The sequence below is a fragment of the Leptosomus discolor genome, chromosome 13 (assembly GCF_034619465.1).
Source record: "Leptosomus discolor isolate bLepDis1 chromosome 13, bLepDis1.hap2, whole genome shotgun sequence".
NCBI classification, from domain to species: Eukaryota; Metazoa; Chordata; class Aves; order Leptosomiformes; family Leptosomidae; genus Leptosomus; species Leptosomus discolor.
The window spans coordinates 654154-665670 of NC_141403.1; positions in this window are offsets into that span (position 1 = coordinate 654154).

The following is an 11517-nucleotide window of genomic DNA, read 5'->3' on the forward strand; positions in this document are numbered from 1 at the left end:
AAACACTGGCAAATTACCGCAACTTCCCAATGAGCTGGTCATGTTAGAGGTGAAGTAACTTACCTACAGCTGTAAAAGCCAGCGGTATCAGACACAAGAGTTCAGCTCATGAGCACCCGGGTTCCAGAGCTGCTGTAGGTGACTAGACAGCAACCCTTTCTTAAGGTACTGCAGAAGGATCGGTGGTCAGTTGAAGCAGAGAAAGAGGTTAACTCTGAATTGCCCCTGGGATCAATAGCGGCAATAAAGATGGTTTTGTTCAACTTATTCATTGGCAAACTTGAAAAAAAGCTTCTGAAATAAAGATGGTAAAATTTATTTTCACTACAACAGTCACAGTCTGCTTTCTGGTATTTAAACCCAATGCCCATTTGTCGAAACAGGAAAATTCGTGGGAGTATTTGTCCATTTATTAAGTTAACTGAATTTAGGCAAAACTTGAAGAAATTCCAGAGCAAGCCAGTGAACTAAGATAAAATGGTGGCATGATGGCATGTAAAATTAAACAGGCTGATGCCAAGGAGTGCATGCCGGAAAATATTTTCAAGAACTGATGGCTATTAATTAGCACGGGAAAATCGAGGCATCGTTCACTGAAAATGATATCCAGCATGTTGTAGGAACTTAGAAAACATACAAAAGCAGAGAAGACACTCAGATACACTAAGAACAAAAAAAGATGGTTAAATATAAAATATTAGCATGTGATTTCATGAGTAAAAGCTGCGTTCCTGGACATTCCATAGTATTTTAGTCTGTGGGTTGCAAGCAAGACACAGCAAACCAAGGAAACATACAGAGAAATGCAGTAAACGTGATTAATGAAACAGGGGACGGGACTGAGTTAGGAAGCAGATTTAAAAGAAGAGATCATTTGATTTAGAAACATGAAGAGGATGAGTTTTAGGACCACATAAAATTTGGGTTGATACAGAAGAGCTCAGGTGTTCCTGTCTGTTCTCTTGTGTTTCACAAAAAATGAGTAGGAAACACATCTAAATGAATATATGGAGATGATTTTTTCATCAGAATATGTAGTTAAATTGTGGGATTTATTGCTGCTGCGTAGGACTGAGGAAAACTTCTTGGTGGGAACTGCCCCCCCCCCCCCCCCAAAAAAACAACCCCCCCAAAAAAAGAAGGAATAAAAGATTAGAAAACAAAAACAAAAGCAAATGGAAAGAGGAGGACTAACTCTTTGTCATGTCCTCCAGTTCCCTGAGACTCTTCAGCTGCTGCCCTGCACAAAGAGCACATGGCCAGTGATACTCGAGTTTGGTGAAAGGGCATCTTGGGTCGCAAAGGAAGACCTGAGAAACAGCTGTCCTACGCAACACCGCTTCCCCTCTAAAACTGTTGCTTTTTGAGGCAGAAATCCAAATAGCTGCTGCTATGGGGCTCCCTAGCTCCCAGTCCTCGGTCTAAACAGCCCTCTTGGTCCGGGCTAGCGGGTAGAATGAGGGTGGAGGAAAGAACGGCCGAACTGGGAGCCCGACTTCCCTACGAAGCCCAGGACTGTGCTGCTTGACATCCTTTCCAGCCCTGCCAGCCTCTCCACAAGCATGCAAACTGTACTCCCCTGAGAGGGGAGAAAGCAGTGGGAACTTGATGTGATTCTCCTTGTGGAATTTCTCAGCACTTTTTCCTTCCTTGGGATTTTTCCCAAGAGATGAGAGTATTTAGCCCTTACTTAGCTTTACCAAAGTATTAGACATTTATTTGATTAAGTATAGCATCTGCAGCCACGCTAGCTAGAATAAAAATTATAAGGGCTATCAATCCTCATACTTCAGGGCATAAGCTGATCACCAGCTGGGGTCGAAAAGAAATTTCCCTCTGTGGTATAGTATTGCAATTAGGTGCGTGGTGGGGGGGTTGTGCCTTCCTCGGTAGCCTCAGGCGTTGGCCAGTACAAGAGGCAGAGAGATACCAGGCTAGATGGACCACTGGTCTGCTCCAATATGGCAATCCCTTTGTTCTTAAGGATGAATGTTTCTGCTGCCGAGCCGCCCTACTTTGTCATAATGTCAAAATCCAGCATTAATTATAATTCCGAAAATGAAGGAATATTCATGAATTATTATGTTGGCAATAACTGCGTGTAATACAATACAGACAAAAACAGTGTCTGCTGCAGAGTAAAAGGAAGTTGACAGCTTCGAGCACAAGGCAGTTTCTGTTTCCATTTACCCTCCAGAACTCCTTGCACCCCAGAGTCAACACCTTTGAGAATAATAAAGTAATTACAATTTTATTTTACAGTATTCTGACAACAAATTTGATTCAATAGTGTCTGCACAGTTCAGACAAAGCAAAACACTCCAACAGTTTGACTGTGCAATGCTGGTATTTTTTATGAGCTCAAATTTAATCCCCCAAATGGCATGATGGTCTTGGTGAACGCATTTTAAATAAAATTTTCTTCTGTAGTACTGTGGTTCCATCAGCATTTTGATAGAACTAAAAAAAAAAAAGGAAAAAAAAATCCAATAGCTGCTTTATTCCTGTCATGTTCTTTTTCTAAAGCAACTCTCGGAGATGATTGCAAGAGTACATTAAAGGCATGCATTTTCGAAGTTAGTCAGTTGTCAAAGTGATTTTGAGGGTTGACAATCACATTTAAGACAAATATAGAAATCTGAAAAAAATGCTTACAAGCAACTCTGTATTCTGGGCAATGATTTAGTTTGGAAATGCAACCAGTTCAAGGGTTAAATGAAAGCAAAAGCAATCACTTCAACCATGTTTTTGAAGAAAATAAAACAGCTTGATGTAAGCTAAATGAAGGGGGTCTGTGACTTAAAAGGAATGGACAGATAGAGAAAAAGGTCAGAAGATTAAATTTTCCCTAAGGGAAAAGTCATTCTTTGGAATCATTAACCTCCTTCTAGGTCACTACTGAAAAAAACAGCAGGAAATCCTACTGCTCCTAGAAAGATGGGTGCATCGTATACCGCCCACTGACCTAGCATCTCTATGGCAAACATAATTGTGCTTACAAATTCTCCTCCAGGCATGCTTGGGTTTACTATGCCCATTTTAAAGCAATATGATCTTTTAGCTGAACTCTGAAGTGTATCCATAAAGGCGATATTCCAGGGGCTTGGGATGTTAAAAAAGAAGAATCACTTGCTTAAATGTCTTTTCTTTTAACAGAGACAAATCTATAAGTGGAGCTTGTGAATTTAAAAGTTGGTCAGTGATATGTATTGTCCATTAACCATTTCTCTTTAGGGCTGAAATTAATCATCATCATCGTTTCAATGCATTTTTGTGGATTTTTTACCACCTAAAACAAATTGTTAGGATGCCAGGATCAACTCTATGTTTCAAAAAGATCTTTTTCTCTGAAAGAACCCACACCAGAGTGTGGTTTCCAGGTTTTATTGCAAGCTAATTCTGCTCCCTGCTACAGAAGCCAAAGAGTAAACATTATACCAAAGAGGAGGATTGGGCCCTCATACAGGAAATTTGTAAAGCGTATGGAGGATGTTCTGCAGCATTTATCAGACCACATTCAGGTGAACCATCTCACCAACATCAGTGGAAACAAGTTTTATGTCATGGTCAAGCCCCAAAATAAGTGAGAGAAACTACCTCCCGTCAATCTGTGCCCCATGATACCATGCGGTAGCACTCACATCTTGTCTAAACGTGACTTCTTTTTCTTCCTCTCTTGCACAGAAATAAAACTCTGGATCTACATAAATGTGAATTCATATTTGCTTTTGATAGAAGCCCCAGTCCAGCAAGAGCTGGCAAGGCGATTGGAAGCCTGTAGCTCTGCAAAGCCCTTCATCTGCCTGGAGACTGTAGGCAAAGCCTGTATCCTACTGCAGAATTAAGGTCTTCATCTTAACAATTTGTATTACTGCAAAATATTCTGGCAACTATCTTAAAATCTTTTGCTCTGGTCAGCAATTTTTTTTTTTTTTTTAAAAAGGTATAGTCAGAAGAGAATTTTAACATGGAAATAAGACTTCAACAACTTAGAAGGATGTTACACAGCAAAAAACCATGAGAGTCTTGGGTCATCTATTAAGATGTCTCAAATCTCAGACCCGCTGAACGAAGACTGAGCTTTGTCTGAATTTGATGCTGCCTCTTTCCATTATTTTTACATACATGAAATTGAAAAAAGAAAAATACACAGAAATTACCACAACGAATTTACTGCCCTGGCAGAAGAAGGTGCCTTGATTAGCTTTAATTTCTGAAATAGTGCATTTTGTAAAAAGCCACTTTTCACATGTAAGCAACATCTTTCAAGATTTCGAAAGACAATGACACGACCCCCAGAGAATAAAGGCATTGAAAGAAGTAGCTAAGAGGAAGACAAATAAAGCATAGTTTGTGGAAATTAGCACCCTTTACAAAGCCTCCGTGAGGACAGAATCACACGGAGCTCAGAGTCTTCAGAAAAATCATGATTTTTACTCGTGTTTGCACAACGACTGAATAGCCAATAAGCAAGAATCTCTTCCTGAATGTTAGCAGCCCAATTACCTAATGTGACCGGGGTGCATGGGTAACAATTTCCTGATATGTGTATGGCAAGAAAGAGAATCGTATGCCTCACTTTCTAGCCAAAACGCATTTCTGAGGCAGGAAATCAAAAACACGTCACGAGCCTTGCGAGCAGACTACACACGTTCCCTCTGCTGATATTAGTAACTGTGAAGAGGCTGTCAGACTCAGGGAGTCACAGCTACCCGGAGCAGCACTTTCCCAATACCTCCTCCCCAAAAGTGCGTTTTTGGATCATGCTTAGCTGGGAAATGTCACAGTGTCATTGCAGCTGCTTAAAGAGCTCCCCAAATTCCGTGCAAATGGCGCTCCGAAACAAAGCGACCAAGGAATGTTGCAGCAGAGCCCTCAGCTGAGCAACAAGATGCAAGATTTATTATGACACAGTGCAGGGGATATCTGAAAGGGAAGTCAAAGCATTAATGTGTCTTTTCCTCCTTTTTTCCGCCGTCTTCTTTTTCTTTGTAATTCACATATAGATAGATAGATACATATGTAGATATACAGATACAGAAAAATGGTTTATTTTCTCAAGTGAAATGGCATCTAAAATTATGAAAAATTTTAGGAGGTAAGGGTTTCCTAAGATCTTTTCTACTTATTTTTTCCTGTGTTCCAGTGTTCTCTACCCACAGGACTCTGAAATGCTGAAATTTCAGCAGTTCATATGTCTGCCTGCCCACCTCTTTTATTAAAGGGTTGTGTTTCTTTTCTGTCAACACCTATTCTATAGCACACATCTCTGCTATCATTCAGGAAAACGTTGGCATAGCCTTTCTTTTTTTTTTCTTGTTTTAAATTCATTTCCATAGCTGGGCTTTTCCTTTTAAGTCCCCTTAATTTCTGTCATCAGTTTCAACCTCAAAGTTCTCACTTTTGCAAGACAACGAGCTATTTTCACACATGTAAAGCGCTCTGTAAAGTGGAATCGCAGATGTCACATTTACATGTTTATGTTTTCTGTTTCTTTTTTTTCAGTCTGTCACTCAGTTCAGCTCCCCAAGTCCAAGGTATTTCAGTGGAGCTGAGAGAGACTCGCAGTTCCTCTGCCCAGAGCTCTAGGTTTACAAAATAAGCGGGTATCTCGAAATACATGTCAGCTTCAGTTCCAAGGATAAAAGCAACCGCTGTAAAATCCAACAATGACCCCGTGTGCAAACGCTCACAGCCTCTCACACACGTGACCCGTAAACCAGTGCAGTTAATTTTCCATATGGTCTTGTCCCTTTCTATGTGGAAAAGAAAAAATAAAATAAAATTAAAAAAAAAAAAAGAGAAAAAAGGCTGTGAAAGGTGAGTTTTGAGGAAGAAATCCCTCTGAGGCTCCTCTTGCCGAGATTCCCTGCCAGGATTGCAGGGGGCAAGAGAAGATCTGCTTTTGGCCCAGCGCGGTAGAGGCCGTGGGATCTGCCCCCAAATCTGGCAGCTCGGTGGGACGCTGTGACCTCTCACCCTGGCGCCTAGGCAGCTCGGCCCCATTGTTCCCAGGGGCAGGCGGGCTGGCGAAGCTGGGAGGGGGGTGAACGTCGCCGCGACGTTTGTGGCACTGGGAAAGGAGACCACCTCTACGTGGAGATCTGGAAGATGCGAGCTGGCCCATATCTGTGGGTAGGATTCAAGATTTCCAGGGTGCTCAGGTAATATAAAAAAAAGCCATGAAAGTAAAAAGATGCACTCGCTGGAAGTGGCACATGCAAATTTATTTTGCCTTCTCCAAGCATTCTTGCCTGCATGTACACGAGCTCATGGTATTCTGCCTTCAGCTCAGGGAAGCCGAGAGCCCAGGAGTGATTCACTCTATCTTGAGCTCCGGTTACTTGCCCCACGCTAACCTGCTTCTCAGATTTTTCAAAGGCCTCTAATTTGGCCAGATCGGGGTCTTTTTTCACAAGAACAAAAAAAGGCTCATTGCTGTCACCAAAAATGACACCCTTCCCATACATCTCCCTCCCCCTCCTGCACATCCAATTATCAAGTCTCTTTTCCAAAGTATGAGATCTCTAGAGCTTCTCAATGAAGGGTTTGTAATAATTCTTTTAACATGGCAAAACACCACATTATTCCCTAAACATTAATGTTGCATGAATGCGAGACTTCTTTTCCCCATGAAATTTCCTTTTTGATTTTACAAAACAGAAAGTGCAATTTAAAACAATGCTAATGGAGCGCCTATATTCCATAATCTAAAATTATTTGGTGTGGTGCCAATAACTAGCTTGCTAAAATGCTTGTCTGAGGAACCCGGCTGACCTTGAACAAGGGCACTCGAGCCCTTTCTTTTGTGACAGTGCCCTTCTGAGCGCCCAGGAAATTATATTACATCGTGTTTGGCCACTTGTGTACTGAAGGACCGGAGCTCCGTATTTCAGACCTGATTAACACCTTATGAAACACCACTCAACCACTTGGCACTAGCTAAATTCCCACCTACTAAAATGGTTACATCCTACCCATGGTGCCTTTCAGCTACTGTTTGGAAAAGCGACCTTTTTGCCCTCTGTGGTGCTTCATTCAAGCACAAACCTCTAAACACTTGAACAACCTGAGATGCTAGGGCGGTTGCTGGAGGTGAAGGCCACGGTACATTCAGGAACACAGACACAGAAAACACAGAAGCAGAAGTTTTTGTACTTCTGCACCCTCTTAGAGACATGAAATCGAGAGGTGGCTGCTTGAAGGCTGCCCAACAAAGCAGGTTGCCCAGGGAGGATTTACTGAGGGTGGGCAACATGGATATGCACAATCAACCACAATCAAAATACATGACCTGAGGAACTATATTGTTTCTCGTCAAAACCAGCTGTTTCTGTCTTTGGAGTTACTATTTAAAGACTAGAGCTCTAATACACTCCAAGACACTTTCTTTTTTCCTTTCATGGGGTCACTTTACCATATTTTCTTGTTTACAGAAGTTGCAAATGATGTATGTGATACATCCACCTTGAAAACTGAGTTTTTAAGCAGTTCATGTCATTATTCAATCACAGCACTCCACTCTGCATGGACATCTCATAAAATACCTCCGTGCCCAGTTTTCTGGTTGGGTGTCGTCACTCAGTGGCCATGCAAGCATGAAACCAGGTACTCTTCCAGCAGGTCGGTGTAACTACAATTTGGCTAAACAAAAATAAAATAGCTTTCCAAGCTTATTGATCTAGATTTTTTTTTGGCCATTTTTATGCTTCATTGACTATAAGCTCAGTAAGGATGTGTTTTGTAAAAGGAACTGAAGTTTCTCTTAGTGGACTAGACATTTTGCATTTTAGCGACTCCCACTAATGTTTCCATTCCCCTCTTCGAGAAGCAGCACTTTCCAATGACTTAAAAAAAAAGGTTGATCTTTAAGTAATACATATGATATTAGTTTTTCCGTTTTAAAATAATCACATTATTGCAGACATTTTAATAGCTGTAGAGGTTGCTATGTATTAACATGATTCATGGTCCTTGACAGCAGTGTCTCTGAAAATCCCACAGGAATGCAAAATACAAAACTCCACACACGTTCAAATTTTACTGCCTGCAGCTAAAAGAGGGGAAAAAAACTTAAAACTGTTGAAACCCTTCAACTTTAAAAGCATTAATAGATGGTCCCAGGGGATTAAATCTAAATCTTAATGTGTAAAAATCAAGTTAATAACCACAGAGATTAATATGGTTGCATTTGATTATTGTGATAATGCAAACAATTAGTACTGCTAAAGTGAGATATATTAGCCTCCTACTTGCCCCACACACATCTGCAAAGCATTGGAAATAAATGGAAATAAAACATTTTGCTTTGAAAGGTTTTTCTTTTTTCTTTTTGCCTTTGTCTTATTTTCTCTGTAGCTGACTCATTTTTAAATTATAATTGTTAACATTTTATTATTAAGCCTCACTTTTTTGTGAGACTCATAAAATTGGTTGCCATAATCATCCATTCCATATTGTCAGCAAATTATGCCTTCCTTGCCAACACCAGTAAATAAATAAATCTTCTAGGTAAATGACATGGCTTTTTTTTTTTTTTTCCTTTCTTTCTTTCTTTTAAGGACAAAAACGCCATACTAACGTATTAACCTGAGAAAAATAAGAACTTCTTCCTAGTCCACTGTGAGTCAGTTGGTTTAATCCAGAATGCCCTGGGAGCAGAACCAGGCATCTAAGCCAATCTATATTATAGGCGGAGTTGGAAGTGCCACCTATACTTAATGCTTGACACTTCCCATTATAAAACCCTTTTTTCAGTTGTATAGAACTGTGCCAGACTTTAAGTGTTCAACTAAAATTCCCCATGCTGGATGTCTGCCTCACTTTGATTTATTTGTTGTTCTAAAATTTTAGTGAAAATAGTTCAGCAATTTCCAAGAACAAGATTATAGAAAATACATTATTTTGCCCACATCAAAAAAAAGTCTTTGCAACCGTCTAATCAATTAACTCTAATATATCCATCCCTTGCAGCACAGACATTAGATTTGGCACAGGAAAGACCTACCCTGATGTCAAGGACGTAAGCACAGACCGACTTTGGCCAAATGCTGAGCCTTTGCTCAAGTTCAGGAGATACTTGTCAGGAATTCGGCAGCAATGTCCTCCAAAGGCTCTGTCTGTACCGAGCGTGTGCCAGGCCCCAAGTTGCAGGCTCTGAGCAAAATTGCCCGCCTATTGCTGCTCCCAAATGCTGTGGTTGCGTGTGTTTAGGCACAAGATGCAGGACTGCAGTGGAGGCAGATGTCAACAATTTGAGAGCGCGGAAGAAAGCCTGTCATCCTGGCTTGGCGAGACCACGTGTGCGGAAGGACAAGGAGCCCGAGCTCCTTGGGTGCAGGGGAGCAGCTTTGTGACTTACTGCCTTATGGGGCAGGAGAAGGTCTGAAGCCAGGATGAGGAGCAAGTGGATGAGAAGCTGGGACTGGAACTGAGGTGGTCAAAAAGTGGACTGCAGGTGGGACACCTGGTGAGAAAAACTGAAACAGGTTGGTGGCGCAGGCAGAGGGGGCTGGGTTTGACAGTCACAGGACTGGGAAACCCTGGGCCAAGGTTGGAGGGTTGGAAGGTGAGAGAAGAGGCCACTGGCTGCTTTTCTCCAGGACCCCAAGCATCTGGGGTCGTCCCTTATGCACCCATGAAAACACCCACAAAGCAAGTACCTCATTCCCCTGAAGCGCTGGTGTGCATACAGGACAGCATCAGCCTTCTCCTAGCTTGAGTGGATGGGGTCTGTGCTGTGAGTCTTAAGGTTTCAGTCCTGCTGCCGAGCCACCGTGATGGCACTTCTGTGGGGTTTTCAGGTTGTCTTTTTAGAGAAAGGTGTAGGACAGTACACACAGAGAAAGTTTTAAAAGATAGGTATCACATGATAAGGCTTTCAAGGAGTAGGAACAATTAAAATCACTTATGCAGCCCTAATTTGCCTTACCCTTGCTGTTTATCTTCATATGAGGTGAATGGACTTGTCTGGTGATCAGTTAGGAAAAGTAGCAGAGAAAGGCCAGCACCTGGTGTGTTGCAAACCTGGACGATTAGGAAGAAGTATGCAGGAAGAGAAAGGAGAGCTTCGTAGTTGACATATTTGAATGTTATCCAGCACAGAGGGGTCTGTCCTTACCTCTTCCTCATCTGGAATGCTGTGGGAACACCAAGACCAGGCTGTTGATTTGTGGTGACTTACTGTGTGTGCCCAGGTGGGCAAGAAGGCCAATATTGTCCTGGCTGATAACAGAAATAGTGTGGCCAGCAGGAGTAGGGAAGTGATCGTCCCCCTGTACTTGGCACTGGTGAGGCTGCACCTTGAATCCAGTGTGGCGTTTTGGGCCCCTCTCTACAAGAAGGACATTGAGGTGCTGGAGCATGTCCAGAGAAGGGCAACGAAGCTGGTGAAGGGTCTGGAGAACAGGTCTGGTGAGGAGCGGCTGAGGGAACTGGGAGTGTTCAGCCTGGAGCAGAGGAGGCTGAGGGGAGACCTCATCGCTCTCTGCAACTGCCTGAAAGGAGGCTGTAGTGAGGTGGGGGTTGGTCACTTCTCCCAAGTAACAAGCGATAGGAGAAGAGGAAACAGCCTCAAGTTGTGCCAGGGGAGGTTTAGATTGGACATTAGGAAAAATTTCTTCACTGAAAGGTTTACGAAGCACAGGAACAGGCTGCCCAGGAAAGTGGTGGAGTCACCATCCCAGGAGATATTTAAAAGACATGTAGATGTGGCACTTAGGGACTTGGTTTAGTGGTGGACTTGGCAGTTGGACTCAATGATTTTAAAGGTCTTTTACAACCTAAGCGATCCTATGATTCTATGATTTGAGAGCATTTGACTTGACACTTCAGCAGTCTGCCTCCCCAAGTGCACTCAGGACAACACCTGAGCTGACGATACACATGGCTGTGCAGTGCCAAGTGCTCTGACAAACCAGGGTGTAGTGACTTAGCTTGGCCATCTATATTTAGTGTGAATACTGGCCTTAGTTAAAGTCTGGTTGCCTCAGTTCCCCTTTTGAAAAATGGGAATAACACCAACCTACCTCTCGCATGAGTGTTGTGAAAATGAATGAATTACTATTTATGAAGTACTGTAATGATGAGTGCCCATGAGGAACAGCCCATGAGGAAATTAATTATTCTGTCTTTGGAACAGGGTTTGAATAGTGAGCAGTAAATAGGATGTAGGGCCATTACACTGAATAATGAGAATGAAGCAGATGAATAACATCCACTCTGTGCAGTGAGTGAGGCAGAGGCTTGATGAAGAAAACGGTAGGAAATCGTGTGGTGAAAGACCATATCGAGGTGTGCAGTAGGAGAAGGTAACTCTGCCCCATACTAGCCCTGGAGTGCTTGGGTCCGTGTCAGGGACACCCCAAACCCTTCCCAGCTGTGATGATGGCGATGGGCCGTACAGCCTAACATCCCCTGTGATCTCACCTTCTCCCTCCGACGGTTCCTAACCCAGTTTCTGAGTCCAGCCAGACCCAGTCTCCTCCCATCTGACTCACAGCTTTAGTTTCCTTACTC